Source organism: Indicator indicator, chromosome 1, assembly GCF_027791375.1.
Source record: "Indicator indicator isolate 239-I01 chromosome 1, UM_Iind_1.1, whole genome shotgun sequence".
Lineage (NCBI taxonomy): Eukaryota > Metazoa > Chordata > Aves > Piciformes > Indicatoridae > Indicator > Indicator indicator.
This window is the reverse complement of record NC_072010.1, coordinates 130,623,051-130,634,350: the sequence shown is the minus strand read 5'-3', so window position 1 is coordinate 130,634,350 and position 11,300 is coordinate 130,623,051. Positions and strand designations below refer to the sequence as shown.

Genomic DNA, 11,300 nt, shown 5'->3' with positions numbered 1-11,300 from the left:
AGAGGGAGAGGAGGAGGAGGGGAGGAGAGGGGAGGAGAGGGGAGAGGAGAGGAGGGGAGGGAGGAGGAGAGGAGAGGAGAGGGAGGAGGGAGGAGAGGAGGGAGAGGGAGGGGAGAGGGAGAGGAGGGGAGGAGGGAGGGGAGGGAGAGGAGGGAGAGGAGAGGGAGGAGGAGAGGGAGGAGGGGAGGAGAGGAGGGGAGGAGGAGGGAGGGAGGGGGAGGGAGGAGGAGAGGAGAGGGAGGAGAGGAGGGAGGAGGGAGGAGAGAGGAGGGGGAGGAGAGAGGAGGAGAGGGGAGGGAGGAGAGAGGAGGGGAGAGGAGGGGAGAGGAGGGGAGGAGAGGAGAGGGAGGAGAGGAGGAGGAGAGGAGAGGGGAGGGAGGAGGAGAGGAGGGAGAGGAGAGGAGGGAGAGGGAGGGAGGAGGAGGAGGGAGGAGAGGAGGAGAGGGGAGGGGAGAGGGAGGAGAGAGGAGAGGGAGGAGGGAGGAGGAGGAGGGAGGAGGGAGAGAGGAGGGGAGAGGAGAGGGGAGAGGAGGGGAGAGGAGAGGAGGGGGAGGAGAGGAGAGGGAGAGGAGAGGGAGGAGAGGAGGAGAGGGAGGAGAGGAGAGGAGAGGAGGAGGGAGGAGGAGGGGAGAGAGAGGGAGGGAGAGGAGGGAGGAGGGGAGAGGGAGGAGAGGGAGGAGGGAGGAGGAGGAGAGAGGAGGGGAGAGGAGGGAGGAGGAGGGAGAGGAGGGAGGGAGGAGAGGAGGGGAAGGAGAGGAGGGGGAGGAGGAGAGGAGAGGAGGGAGGAGAGGAGGGGAGGAGGAGAGGGAGGAGAGGAGGGAGAGGAGGGGAGGAGGAGAGGAGGAGGAGAGGGGGAGGAGAGGAGAGGAGAGGAGAGGAGAGGAGAGGAGGGGAGGAGGGAGGAGGAGAGGGAGGGGAGGGAGGAGAAGGAGAGGGGGAGAGGAGAGGAGGGGAGGAGGGAGAGGAGAGGGAGGGAGGAGAGGAGAGGAGGAGGGGAGGGAGGAGAGGAGGAGGGAGAGGGAGGGAGAGGAGGAGAGGGAGAGGAGAGGAGAGGGGAGGAGGAGGGAGGAGAGGAGAGGAGGGGAGAGGAGGGAGGGAGGAGGAGGAGAGGGAGGGAGGAGAGGAGAGGAGGGGAGAGGAGGAGGGAGGGAGAGGAGAGGAGGAGGAGAGGAGGGGAGAGGAGGAGAGGAGGGGAGGAGGGAGAGGAGGAGGAGGGAGGAGAGGAGAGGAGGGAGAGGGAGGAGGAGAGGAGGAGAGGAGGGGAGAGGAGGGAGGAGGAGAGGAGGGAGAGGGAGGGGAGGAGGGGAGGGAGGAGGAGGAGGGGAGAGGAGAGGAGGGAGAGGAGAGGGGAGGAGAGGAGGGAGAGGGAGGAGGGAGGGGAGGAGGGAGAGGAGGGAGGAGGAGAGGAGAGGAGAGGGAGGGAGGAGGAGGGGAGGAGGAGAGGAGGGAGAGGAGAGGGAGGAGAGGAGAGGGAGGGAGAGGAGAGGAGAGGAGGGGAGAGGAGGGAGAGGGAGGAGAGGAGAGGGGAGGAGGAGGGGGAGAGGGAGAGGAGGGGAGGAGGAGGAGAGGGAGAGGAGGAGAGGAGAGGAGAGGAGGAGAGGGAGGGAGGAGGAGAGGGGAGGGAGAGAGGAGGGGAGGAGGGAGGAGAGGAGGAGAGGAGAGGAGAGGAGAGGGAGGAGGGGAGGAGAGGAGAGGAGGGAGAGGAGAGGGAGGAGGAGGAGGGAGGGAGAGGAGGAGGAGGAGAGGGGAGGGAGGAGAGGGAGGGAGAGGAGGAGGGAGAGGAGGGGGAGAGGAGGGAGAGGAGGGAGAGGGAGGGAGGAGGGGAGGAGAGGAGGAGGAGAGGAGAGGGAGGAGAGGGGAGGAGAGGGAGGAGGAGGAGAGGGAGGGGAGGAGAGGGAGGAGGGAGGAGAGGAGGGGAGGGAGAGGAGGGAGAGGAGGAGAGGAGAGGGAGGGAGAAGGGAGGGAGAGGAGGAGAGGAGGGGAGGAGGAGGAGGGAGGAGGAGAGGGGAGGAGAGGAGAGGAGGGAGGAGAGGAGAGAGGAGGGAGGAGGGAGAGGAGGAGGGGAGGAGAGGGAGGAGAGGAGAGGAGAGGAGGGAGAGGAGAGGGAGAGAGGAGGGAGGAGAGGAGGGGAGAGGAGGAGGAGAGGAGGGAGGAGGAGGGAGAGGGAGGGAGGAGGAGGAGGGAGGAGAGGAGAGGAGAGGGGAGAGGAGGGAGAGAGGAGGAGAGGAGGGGAGGAGGGAGAGGAGGGAGAGGGGAGGAGGGAGGAGGAGAGGGAGGGAGAGGAGGAGGGAGGAGAGGAGAGGGAGAGGAGGAGGAGGGAGAGGAGGGAGAGGAGGGAGGAGAGGAGAGGAGAGGGAGGAGAGGAGGGGAGAGGAGAGAGGAGAGGAGAGGAGAGGAGGGGAGAGGAGAGGAGGGGAGAGGGAGGAGGAGGGAGGAGAGGAGAGGGAGGAGAGGAGAGGAGGGAGGAGAGGGGGAGGAGGAGAGGAGGAGGGGGAGGAGAGGAGAGGGAGGAGGAGGAGAGGAGAGGAGAGAGAGGAGGGGAGGAGAGAGAGGGAGGAGGAGGGGAGAGGAGAGGGAGAGGAGGGAGGAGGAGGAGAAGGAGGAGGGGAGGAGGAGAGGGAGGAGGAGGAGGGAGGAGAGGGGAGGAGGGAAGAGGAGGGAGAGAGAGAGGGGAGAGGAGAGGGAGGAGGGAGGAGGAGGGAGAAGGAGAGGAGGGGAGGGGAGAAGAGAGAGGAGAGGGGAGGAGGGAGAGGGGAGGAGGAGGGGAGAGGAGGAGAAGGAGAGGAGGAAGGAGGAGGAGGAGGGGAGGAGAGGGAGGAGAGGAGGGGAGGAGAGGAGAGGAGAGGGGAGAGGAGAGGAGGGAGAGAGGGAGGAGAGAGGAGGAGAGGAGGGGAGAGGAGGAGGGGAGGAGGGAGAGGAGAGGAGAGGGGGGAGGGAGAGAGGAGGGGAGGGAGGGAGAGAGGAGAGAGGGGAGGAGAGGGAGAGGAGGAGGGGGAGAGGGGGAGGAGAGAGGAGGGGAGAGGAGGAGGAGGGGAGAGGAGAGGAGGAGGAAGAGGGAGGAGGGGAGGGGAGGAGAAGGAGGGAGGAGAGGGAGAGGAGAGGAGGGGAGAGGAGGAGGGAAGGGAGGAGGGAGAGAGGAGAGGGAGGAGGAGGGAGGAGAGGAGGGAGGAGAGGAGGGGAGGAAGGGAGGAGAGGGAGAGGAGGAGAGAGGGGAGGGGGGAGAGGAGGAGAGAGGGAGAGGAGAGGAGGAAGGGAGGGAGGAGGAGGGAGAGGGAGGAGAGAGGAGGGAGGGGAGGAGAAGGAGAGGAGGAGGAGGGGGAGAGGAGAGGGAGGAGAGGAGGGAGAGGAGGGAGAGAGGGGAGGAGGAGGAGAGGAAGGGAGGAGAGGGAGGAGGGGAGAGGGAGGGAGGAGGGGAGGAGGAGAGGGAGAGAGGAGGGGGAGAGGGAGGAGGAGAGGAGAAGAGGAGGGAGGAGGAGGGAGGAGGAGGAGGGAGGAGAGGAGGGAGAGAGGAGGGGGAGGAGGAGAGGGAGGAGAGAGGAGGGAGAGGGAAGGAGAGGAGGGGAGGGAGGGAGGAGGAGGAGAGGGGAGGAGAGGGAGGAGAGGGGAGGAGGAGGAGGGAAGAGGAGGGAGAGGAGGAGAGGGGAGAGAGGGAGGAGGAGGAGGAGGAAGGAGAGGGGAGGAGAGGGGAGGAGAGGAGGGAGAGGAGAAGGAGGAAGAGAGGAGAGAGGAGGAGAAGAGGGGGAGAGGAGGAGGAGAAGAGGAGAGGAGGAGAGAGGGAGAGGAGGGAGGAAGGGAGAGGAGGGAGGGGAGAGGAGGGAGAGGAGAGGGAGAGGGGAGGAGAGAGGGAGAGAGGAGGGAGGAGGGAAGAGAGGGAGAGGAGGAGAGGAGAGGGAGAGAAGAGGGGAGGGAGGAGGAGAGGGGAGAGAGAGAGGGAGGAGGAGGGAGGGAGGAGGGAGAAGAGAGGAGGGGAGGAGGGGAGGGAGGAGGAGAGGGAGGAAGGGAGGAGGAGAGGAGAGGGGAGGAGAAGAGGAGAGGGAGGAAGAGAGGAGAGAGGGAGGAGGAAGGAGAGGAGGAGAGAGGGGAGAGGAGAGGAAGGAGAGAAGAGGAAGAGAGGAGGTGGAAGGGAGGAAGAAGGGAGGGAGAAGGAGAGGAGGGAAAGGGAGAGGAGAGGGAAGAGGAAGAGGGAGAAGAGAAGGAGGAGGGGAGGGGGGAGGGGGAAGAGAAGAAGGGGATGAGAGGAAGGAGAGGAGAGGAGGAGAGGAAGGGGAGGGAGGGAGAGGAGAGGGGAGGGAGGGGAGGAAGGAAAAAGAAAAGAAGAAAAGGAAAGCGGAAGAAGAAAGAGAGAGAAGAGGAAAAAAGAGAGGAGAGGAGAGAAAAGAGGAGGAGATAAAGAGAGGAAGAGAAAAAGAGGAAGGGAGAAGAGAGGAAAAAGAAAAGAGAAATGAGGAGGAGAAAAGGAAAGAGAAAAAAAGAGGAGAAAGAGAGAGAAGAGAGAGAGGAAGAAAGAAGAAAGAGGAGAAGAAGAGAAAGAGAGTAGCGGAGAAGAGAAGAAAGAGAAGAAAGAGAGGAAAAAGGAAAGAGAGAGAAGAGGTCTATACGAAGAGCGTGGAACAAAGTAGGAGATGATAGACCTGAAAGCAACGATGAAATGGTAAGAAGTAAATTAAGGCGAATATAAGGAAAGAGAAGAGTGCGGATAGGATAAAAGGTTTGCGGAGATAAGGAGACGATGGTTGCAGAGGATGTAGATTGTTTGGAGGTGTTGGAGGTATTAAGTTTTTTCGTATTTGTTGTGGAGGGTGGGTTGAGTGTGGAGGATCTATGAGTGTAGAGGTTGGGGATGGTGAGTTGAGAGTGTAGAATATAGAGTAGTTTGAAGTTGTTTGTGGTTTGAGGTATGAGTGGGAGAAAGGAGAAGAGGAGGAGAAGTACTTGTGAAATAGATGTTTAGAGAATGGATATGTGTTGTTGATGGTGAGTTGTGAGAGAGGAAGTGGTGAAGAGAATGGGTATAGTGAGTGTGGGTAGAGCTAGATGTAGAGAGCGTTTGAGAATTATTGTGTGTTGTCGAGAGTATAATAGTGTGGAGTGTTGAGTGGTGATGTTAGAGTTAGTGGGTGTGAAAGTGAGTAAGGAATGAGTGTAAAGGTTAGATTGGAAGAGGAAAAGAAAAAGGGCAGAAGAGAAGCGAAAGAGGTAAGAAGGATGAAAAGAATGAGTAAGAGGTACAGAGTAAAGGGATGGATAAGAGTGAAAAAAAAAGAGAGAAGTCGGTGGGAAGGTTGTTGGTTTTTTTGTTTTTTTTTTTTTTTTTTTTTTTTTTTTTTTTTTTTTTTTTTTTTTTTTTTTTTTTTTTTTTTTTTCCATTTTTTTTTTTTTTTTAAAATTTTTTTTTATTTTTTTTTTTTTTTTTTTTTTTTTTTTTTTTTTTTTTTTTTTTTGGGGGGGGGAGAGGCAAGAAGGAGGAAGAGAGTCAAAGGGGAGAGAGGGAAGAGGAAGGAGGGGAGGGGGGGGAGCGAAGGAGGAGGAGGGAGGAGAGAAGGAGGGGGAGGAGAGGAGGAGGAGAGAGGAGGGAGGAGGGAGGAGAGGGGAGGAGAGGAAGAGAGGAGGAAGGAGGAGAGGAGGAGGGAGAGGGGAGGAAGAGGAGAGAGGAGGGAGGAGGGAGGAGGAGGGGAGGAGAGGGAGGGGAGGAGGAGGAGGGAGAGGAGGGAGGAGGGGGGGAGGGAGGGAGGAGGGAGGAGGGGAGAGGGGAGGGAGAGGGGGAGGGAGAGGGAGGAGGGGAGAGGGGAGGAGAGGAGGAGGGGGAGAGGGAGAGGGAGGAGGGGAGGGGGAGGAGGAGGGAGGGAGGAGAGGGGAGGAGAGGGAGGGAGAGGGGAGGAGGGAGGGAGGAGGAGGGGAGAGGGAGGGAGGAGGGGAGGGAGGGGAGGGAGGAGGGAGGGAGGGAGAGGAGGGAGAGGGAGAGGGAGGAGAGGAGGGGGAGGGGAGGGAGGGAGGGAGGAGAGGGAGAGAGGAGGGAGGGAGGGGGAGGGAGGGAGGAGAGGGAGGGGAGGAGGAGAGGGGAGAGGAGGGAGGAGGGGAGGGGAGGGAGGAGAGGGAGGAGGGAGGAGAGGAGGAGGAGGGAGAGGGAGGGAGAGGAGAGGGGAGGGAGAGGGAGGAGGGGGAGGAGGAGAGGGAGGGGGGAGGGAGGGAGGAGGGAGAGGAGGAGGAGGGGAGGGAGGAGGAGGAGGGAGGGAGGAGAGGAGGGGAGGAGGGAGAGGAGGGAGAGGGAGGAGAGAGGGGAGGGAGGAGGGAGAGGAGGGAGGAGGAGGGAGAGGGGAAGAGAGAGGAGGAGAGGAGAGAGAGGAGAAGGAGGAAGGGAGAGAGAGGAGAAGAGAGGAGAAGAGAAGGGAGGAGAGAGAAGAAGGAGAAGAGAAGGAGAGGGAGAGAAGAGGAAGAGAGGAGGAGAGAGAAGAGAGAAGGAGAGAGGAAGGAGAAGAGGAGAGGAGAGAAGAGAGAAGAGAGAAGAGAGAAGAGAGAAAGAGAGGAAGAGAGAAGAGAAGAAGAGAAGAGAAGAGGAAGAAGAAAGAGAAGAGAGAGAAGAGAAGAAAGAGAAGAAGAGAAGGAGAAGAAGAGAAGAAGAGGAGAAGAAGAGAAGGAGAAGAGAGAAGAAGAAGAGAGAGAGAAGAGAAGGAAGAGAGAAGAGAAGAGAAGAAGAAGAGAGAAGAGAAGAAGAAGAAAGAGAAGAGAAGAGAGAGAAAGAAGAGAAGAGAAGAGAAGAAGAGAAGAGGAAGAGAGAAGAGAAGGAAGAGAGAAGAGAAGAGAGAAGAGAGAAGAGAAGAGAGAGAAGAAGAGGAAGAGAAGAGAAAGAAGAGAGAAGAAGGAAGAGAAGAGGAGAAGAGAAGAGAGAAGAGAAGAGGAGAGAAGAGAAGAAGAGAAGAGAAGGAAGAGAAGGAGAGAAGAGAAGAAGAAGAGAAGAGAGAGAAGAGAGAGAAGGAAGAAGAGAGAGAAGAGAAGAAGAGGAAGAGAGAAGAGAGAAGAGAGGAAGAGAAGAAGAGAGAAGAGAAGAGGAAGAAGAGAAGAGAAGAGAGAAGAGAAAGAAGAGAAGAGGAGAAGAAGAGAAGAGAGAGAGAAAGAGAAGAAGAGGAGAAGAGAGAAGAGAGAAGAGAAGAGAAGAGAAGGAGAGAAGAGAGAAGAAGGAGAGAAGAGAAGAGGAAGAGAGAAGAGAGGAGAAGAGAAGAGGAAGAGGAAGAGAAGAGAGAAGAGAAGAGAGAAGAGAAGAGAGAAGAGAGAAGAGAGAAGGAAGAGAGAGGAGAGAAAGAAGAGAGAGAAGAGGAAGAAGAGAGAAGAAGAGAAGAGGAGAGAGAAGAAGAGAGGAAGAGAAGAAGAGAGAAGAGAAGAGAGAGAGAAGAGAAGAGAAGAGAGAGAGAAGAGAGAAGGAAGAAGGAGAGAAGAGAAGAGAGAGGAGAAGGAAGAGAGAGAGAAGAGGAGAGAAGAGAAGAAGAGAGAGAAGAAGGAGAGAAGAGAGAGGAGAGAAGAGAAGGAAGAGAGAGAGAAGGAGAAGAGAAGAAGAGAGGAGAGAAGAGGAGAGAAGAGAGAAGAGAAGAGAGAGGAAGAGAAGAGAAGGAAGAGAGGAGAAGAGAAGAGAAGAGAGAAGAGAGAAGAGAAGAAGAGAGAAGAGAAGAGGAGAAGAGAAGAGAGAAGAGAAGAGAGAGGAAGAGGAGAAGAGAGAAGAGGAGAAGAAGAGAGAGAGAAGAGGAGAAGAAGAGGAGGAAAGAGAGAAGAGAGAGAGAGAGAGAAGAGAGAGAAGAAGAGAAAGAGAAGAAGGAGAAGAGAAAGAGAAGAGGAGAGAAGAGAAGGAAGAGAGAAGAAGAGAGAGAAGGAGAAGAGAAAGAAGAGAGAAGAAGAAGAGAAGAGAGAAAGAAGAAGAGAAGAGAAGAAGAAGAGAGAAGAGGAAGAGAGAGAAGAAGAGAGAGAAGAGAAGAAGAGAGAGAGAAAGAGAGAAGAAGAGAAGAGAAAGAAGGAGAGAAAGAAGAGAAAGAGAAGAAGAGAAGAGAAGAGAAGAGAAGAGAAAGAGAAGAAGAGAAGGAGAGAAGAGAAGAGAGAAGAAGAGAAAGGAAGAGAGAAGAGAAGAAGAGAGAGAAGAAGAGAGAAGAGAAGGAGAAGAAGAAGAGAAGAGAGAGAAGAAGAAGAGAAGAGAAGAAGAGAAGAGAAGAGAGAAAGAAGAAGAAAGAGAGAGAAGAAGAGAAGAAGAAAGAGAAGAAGAGAAGAGAAGAGGAAGAGAGAAGAAGAGAAGAAAGAAGAAAAAGAAGAGAAAGAAGAAGAAAAGAAAGAAGAAGAAGAAAGAAAAGAAAGAAGAAGAAAAGAAAGAAAGAAGAGAAAGAAAGAAAGAAAGAAGAAAGAAAGAAGAAGAGAAAGAAGAAAGAAAGAGAAGAAAGAGAAAGAAGAAAGAAGAAGAGAAAGAAAGAGAAAGAAAAGAAGAAGAAAAGAAGAAGAGAAGAAAGAAGAAGAAGAAGAAAGAAAGAAGAAGAAGAAAGAAGAGAAGAAAGAAGAAGAAGAAGAAAGAGAAAAGAAAGAAGAAGAGAAAGAAGAAGAAGAGAAAGAAAGAAGAAAGAGAAAGAAAGAAGAAGAAAAGAAGAAAGAAGAGAGAAAAGAAAAGAAGAAAGAAGAAGAAAGAAAGAAGAAAGAAAGAAAGAAGAAGAAAGAGAAGAAAAGAAGAAAGAAAAGAGAAAGAAGAAAGGAGAAGAAAGAAAGAAGAAGAGAAGAAGAAGAAGAAGAAGAGAAAGAAGGAGAAAGAAAGAAAGAGAAGAAAGAAAAGAAGAAAAGAAGAAAGAAAGAAAAGAAAGAAGAAAGAGAAAAGAAAGAAAGAAAGAAAAGAAGAAGAAAGAAAGAAGAAAGAGAAAAGAAGAAAGAAAAGAAGAAGAAAGAAAAAAGAAAGAAGAAAAGAAAGAAGAAGAAAGAAAAGAAAAGAAGAAAAGAAAAGAAAGAAAAAGAAAGAAGAGAAAGAAGAAAAAGAAGAAGAAAGAAGAAAGAAAAGAAAGAAGAAGAAAAGAAAAGAAGAAAAGAGAAAAGAAAGAAGAAAGAAAGAAAGAAAGAAGAAAAGAGAAAGAAAGAAGAAAGAAAAGAAAGAAAAGAAAAGAAGAAAGAAAAGAAAGAAAGAAAAGAAGAAGAAAGAGAAAGAAAGAAAAAGAAGAAAGAAGAAAAGAAAGAAAGAGAAGAAAGAAAAGAAAGAAAGAAAAGAAAGAAGAAAGAAAAGAAAGAAAGAAAGAAAGAAAGAAAAGAAAGAAAAAGAAAAGAAGAAAAAGAAAGAAAAAGAAAAGAGAAAGAAAAGAAAGAAAAAGAAGAAAAGAAAAGAAAGAAAGAAGAAAGAAGAAAGAAAAAGAAAGAAGAAAAAGAAAAGAAGAAAGAAGAAAGAAAGAAAAGAAAAGAAAGAAAAAGAAAGAGAAAGAAGAAAAAGAAAAGAAAGAAGAAAAGAAAGAAAAGAAAAGAAAAGAAAAAGAAGAAAAAAGAAAAGAAAGAAAGAAAGAAGAAAAAAGAAAGAAAGAAAAGAAAGAAAGAAAAGAAGAAAAGAAAAAAGAAAGAAGAAAAGAAAAAGAAAGAAGAAAAGAAGAAAGAAAGAAGAAAAGAAAGAAGAAAAGAAAGAAGAAAAGAAAGAAAGAAAAGAAAGAAAAGAAAAGAAAGAAGAAAGAAAAGAAGAAAGAAAAGAAAAGAAAGAAAGAAAAGAAGAAAGAAGAAAGAAAGAAAAAAAGAAGAAGAAGAGAAGAAAAGAAGAAGAGAAAGAGAGAAGAGAGAAGAAGAGAAGAAAGAGAAGAAGAGAGAAGAAAGAGAGAAGAAGAAGAGAAGAAGAAAGAAGAAGAAGAAGAAGAGAAGAGAAAGAGAGAAGAAGAAGAGAAGAAGAAGAGAGAAGAAGAAGAGAGAAAGAGAAGAAGAAAGAGAGAGAAGAAGAAGAGAAGAGAAAGAAGAAGAAGAGAAGAGAGAAGAAGAAGAAGAAGAAGAGAAGAAAGAGAAGAGAAGAGAAGAAGAAGAAGAGAAAAGAAGAAGAGAGAAGAAGAAGAAGAGAAGAAGAGAAGAGAGAAGAGAAGAGAGAAGAGAAAAGAAGAAGAGAGAGAAGAGAGAAGAAGAGAAGAGAAGAAGAGAGAAGAGAAGGAAAGAAGAGAGAAGAGAAGAAGAAGAAGAAAGAGAAGAGAAGAGAAGAAGAGAGAGAAGAAGAAGAGAGAAAGAGAGAGAAGAAGAAGAAGAGAGAAGGAGAGGAGAGGAGGAGAGGGAGGAGAGGGAGAGGAGGGAGAGGGAGAGGGAGGAGAGGGAGGGGAGGGAGGGAGAGGGAGGGAGGAGGAGGGAGAGGGGAGAGGAGGGGAGGGGAGGGAGGGAGAGGGAGGGGAGAGGAGGGAGGGAGGAGGGAGAGGAGGGGAGGAGAGGAGAGGAGAGGGAGGAGGGAGAGGGAGAGGAGAGGGGGAGGAGGGAGGAGGGAGAGGGAGAGGAGGGAGGGGAGGAGGGAGGGAGAGGGAGGGAGGAGGGAGAGGAGGGAGGAGAGGAGAGGAGAGGGAGGGAGGGAGGAGAGGAGGAGGGAGGGAGAGGAGAGAGGGAGGGAGAGGAGGGAGAGGAGGGAGAGGGAGGGGAGGGAGGAGAGGAGAGGGAGAGGGAGGAGGAGAGGAGAGGGGAGGGAGAGGGAGGAGGAGAGGGAGAGGGAGAGGAGAGGGAGGAGAGGAGAGGGAGAGGAGGGAGGGAGGGGAGAGAGGGAGGAGGGAGGAGAGGAGAGGAGGGAGAGGGAGGGAGGGAGGGGAGGAGGGAGGAGAGGAGGAGAGGAGGGAGGGAGGGAGGGGAGGAGGGAGAGGAGGGAGGGAGAGGAGGGAGGGAGAGGAGGGAGGAGGGAGAGGAGAGGGAGGGAGAGGGAGGGAGAGGAGGGAGAGAGGAGAGGGGAGGGAGGAGAGGGAGAGGGAGGGAGGAGGAGAGGGAGGGAGAGGGAGGGAGAGGGGAGGAGAGGAGAGGAGGAGGGAGGAGGGAGAGGAGGAGGAGAGGAGAGGGGAGGGAGGGAGGGAGGAGGGAGAGGAGGAGGGAGGGAGGAGAGGAGAGGAGAGGGAGGAGAGGGAGGAGGAGGGAGGAGAGGAGGGGGGAGAGGGAGGGGGGAGAGGGAGGGAGGAGAGGGAGGGAGGAGAGGGAGGGAGGAGAGGGAGAGGAGGAGGAGAGGGGAGGGAGAGGAGAGGAGAGGGAGGAGAGGGAGGGAGAGGAGGAGGAGAGGGAGAGGAGGGAGAGGAGGAGGGAGAGGAGGGAGAGGAGGGAGGAGAGGAGGGGGAGAGGAGAGGAGAGGGAGGAGGAGAGGGAGAGGA

At 53.3% G+C, this 11,300-nt stretch overlaps 1 pseudogene; it reads right to left on the bottom strand.

Moving 5' to 3' along the window:
- Positions 1 to 5,680: 5,680 nt before the first annotated feature.
- On the bottom strand, positions 5,681 to 10,349 carry LOC128974953 (uncharacterized; annotated as a pseudogene).
- Positions 10,350 to 11,300: the final 951 nt, after the last annotated feature.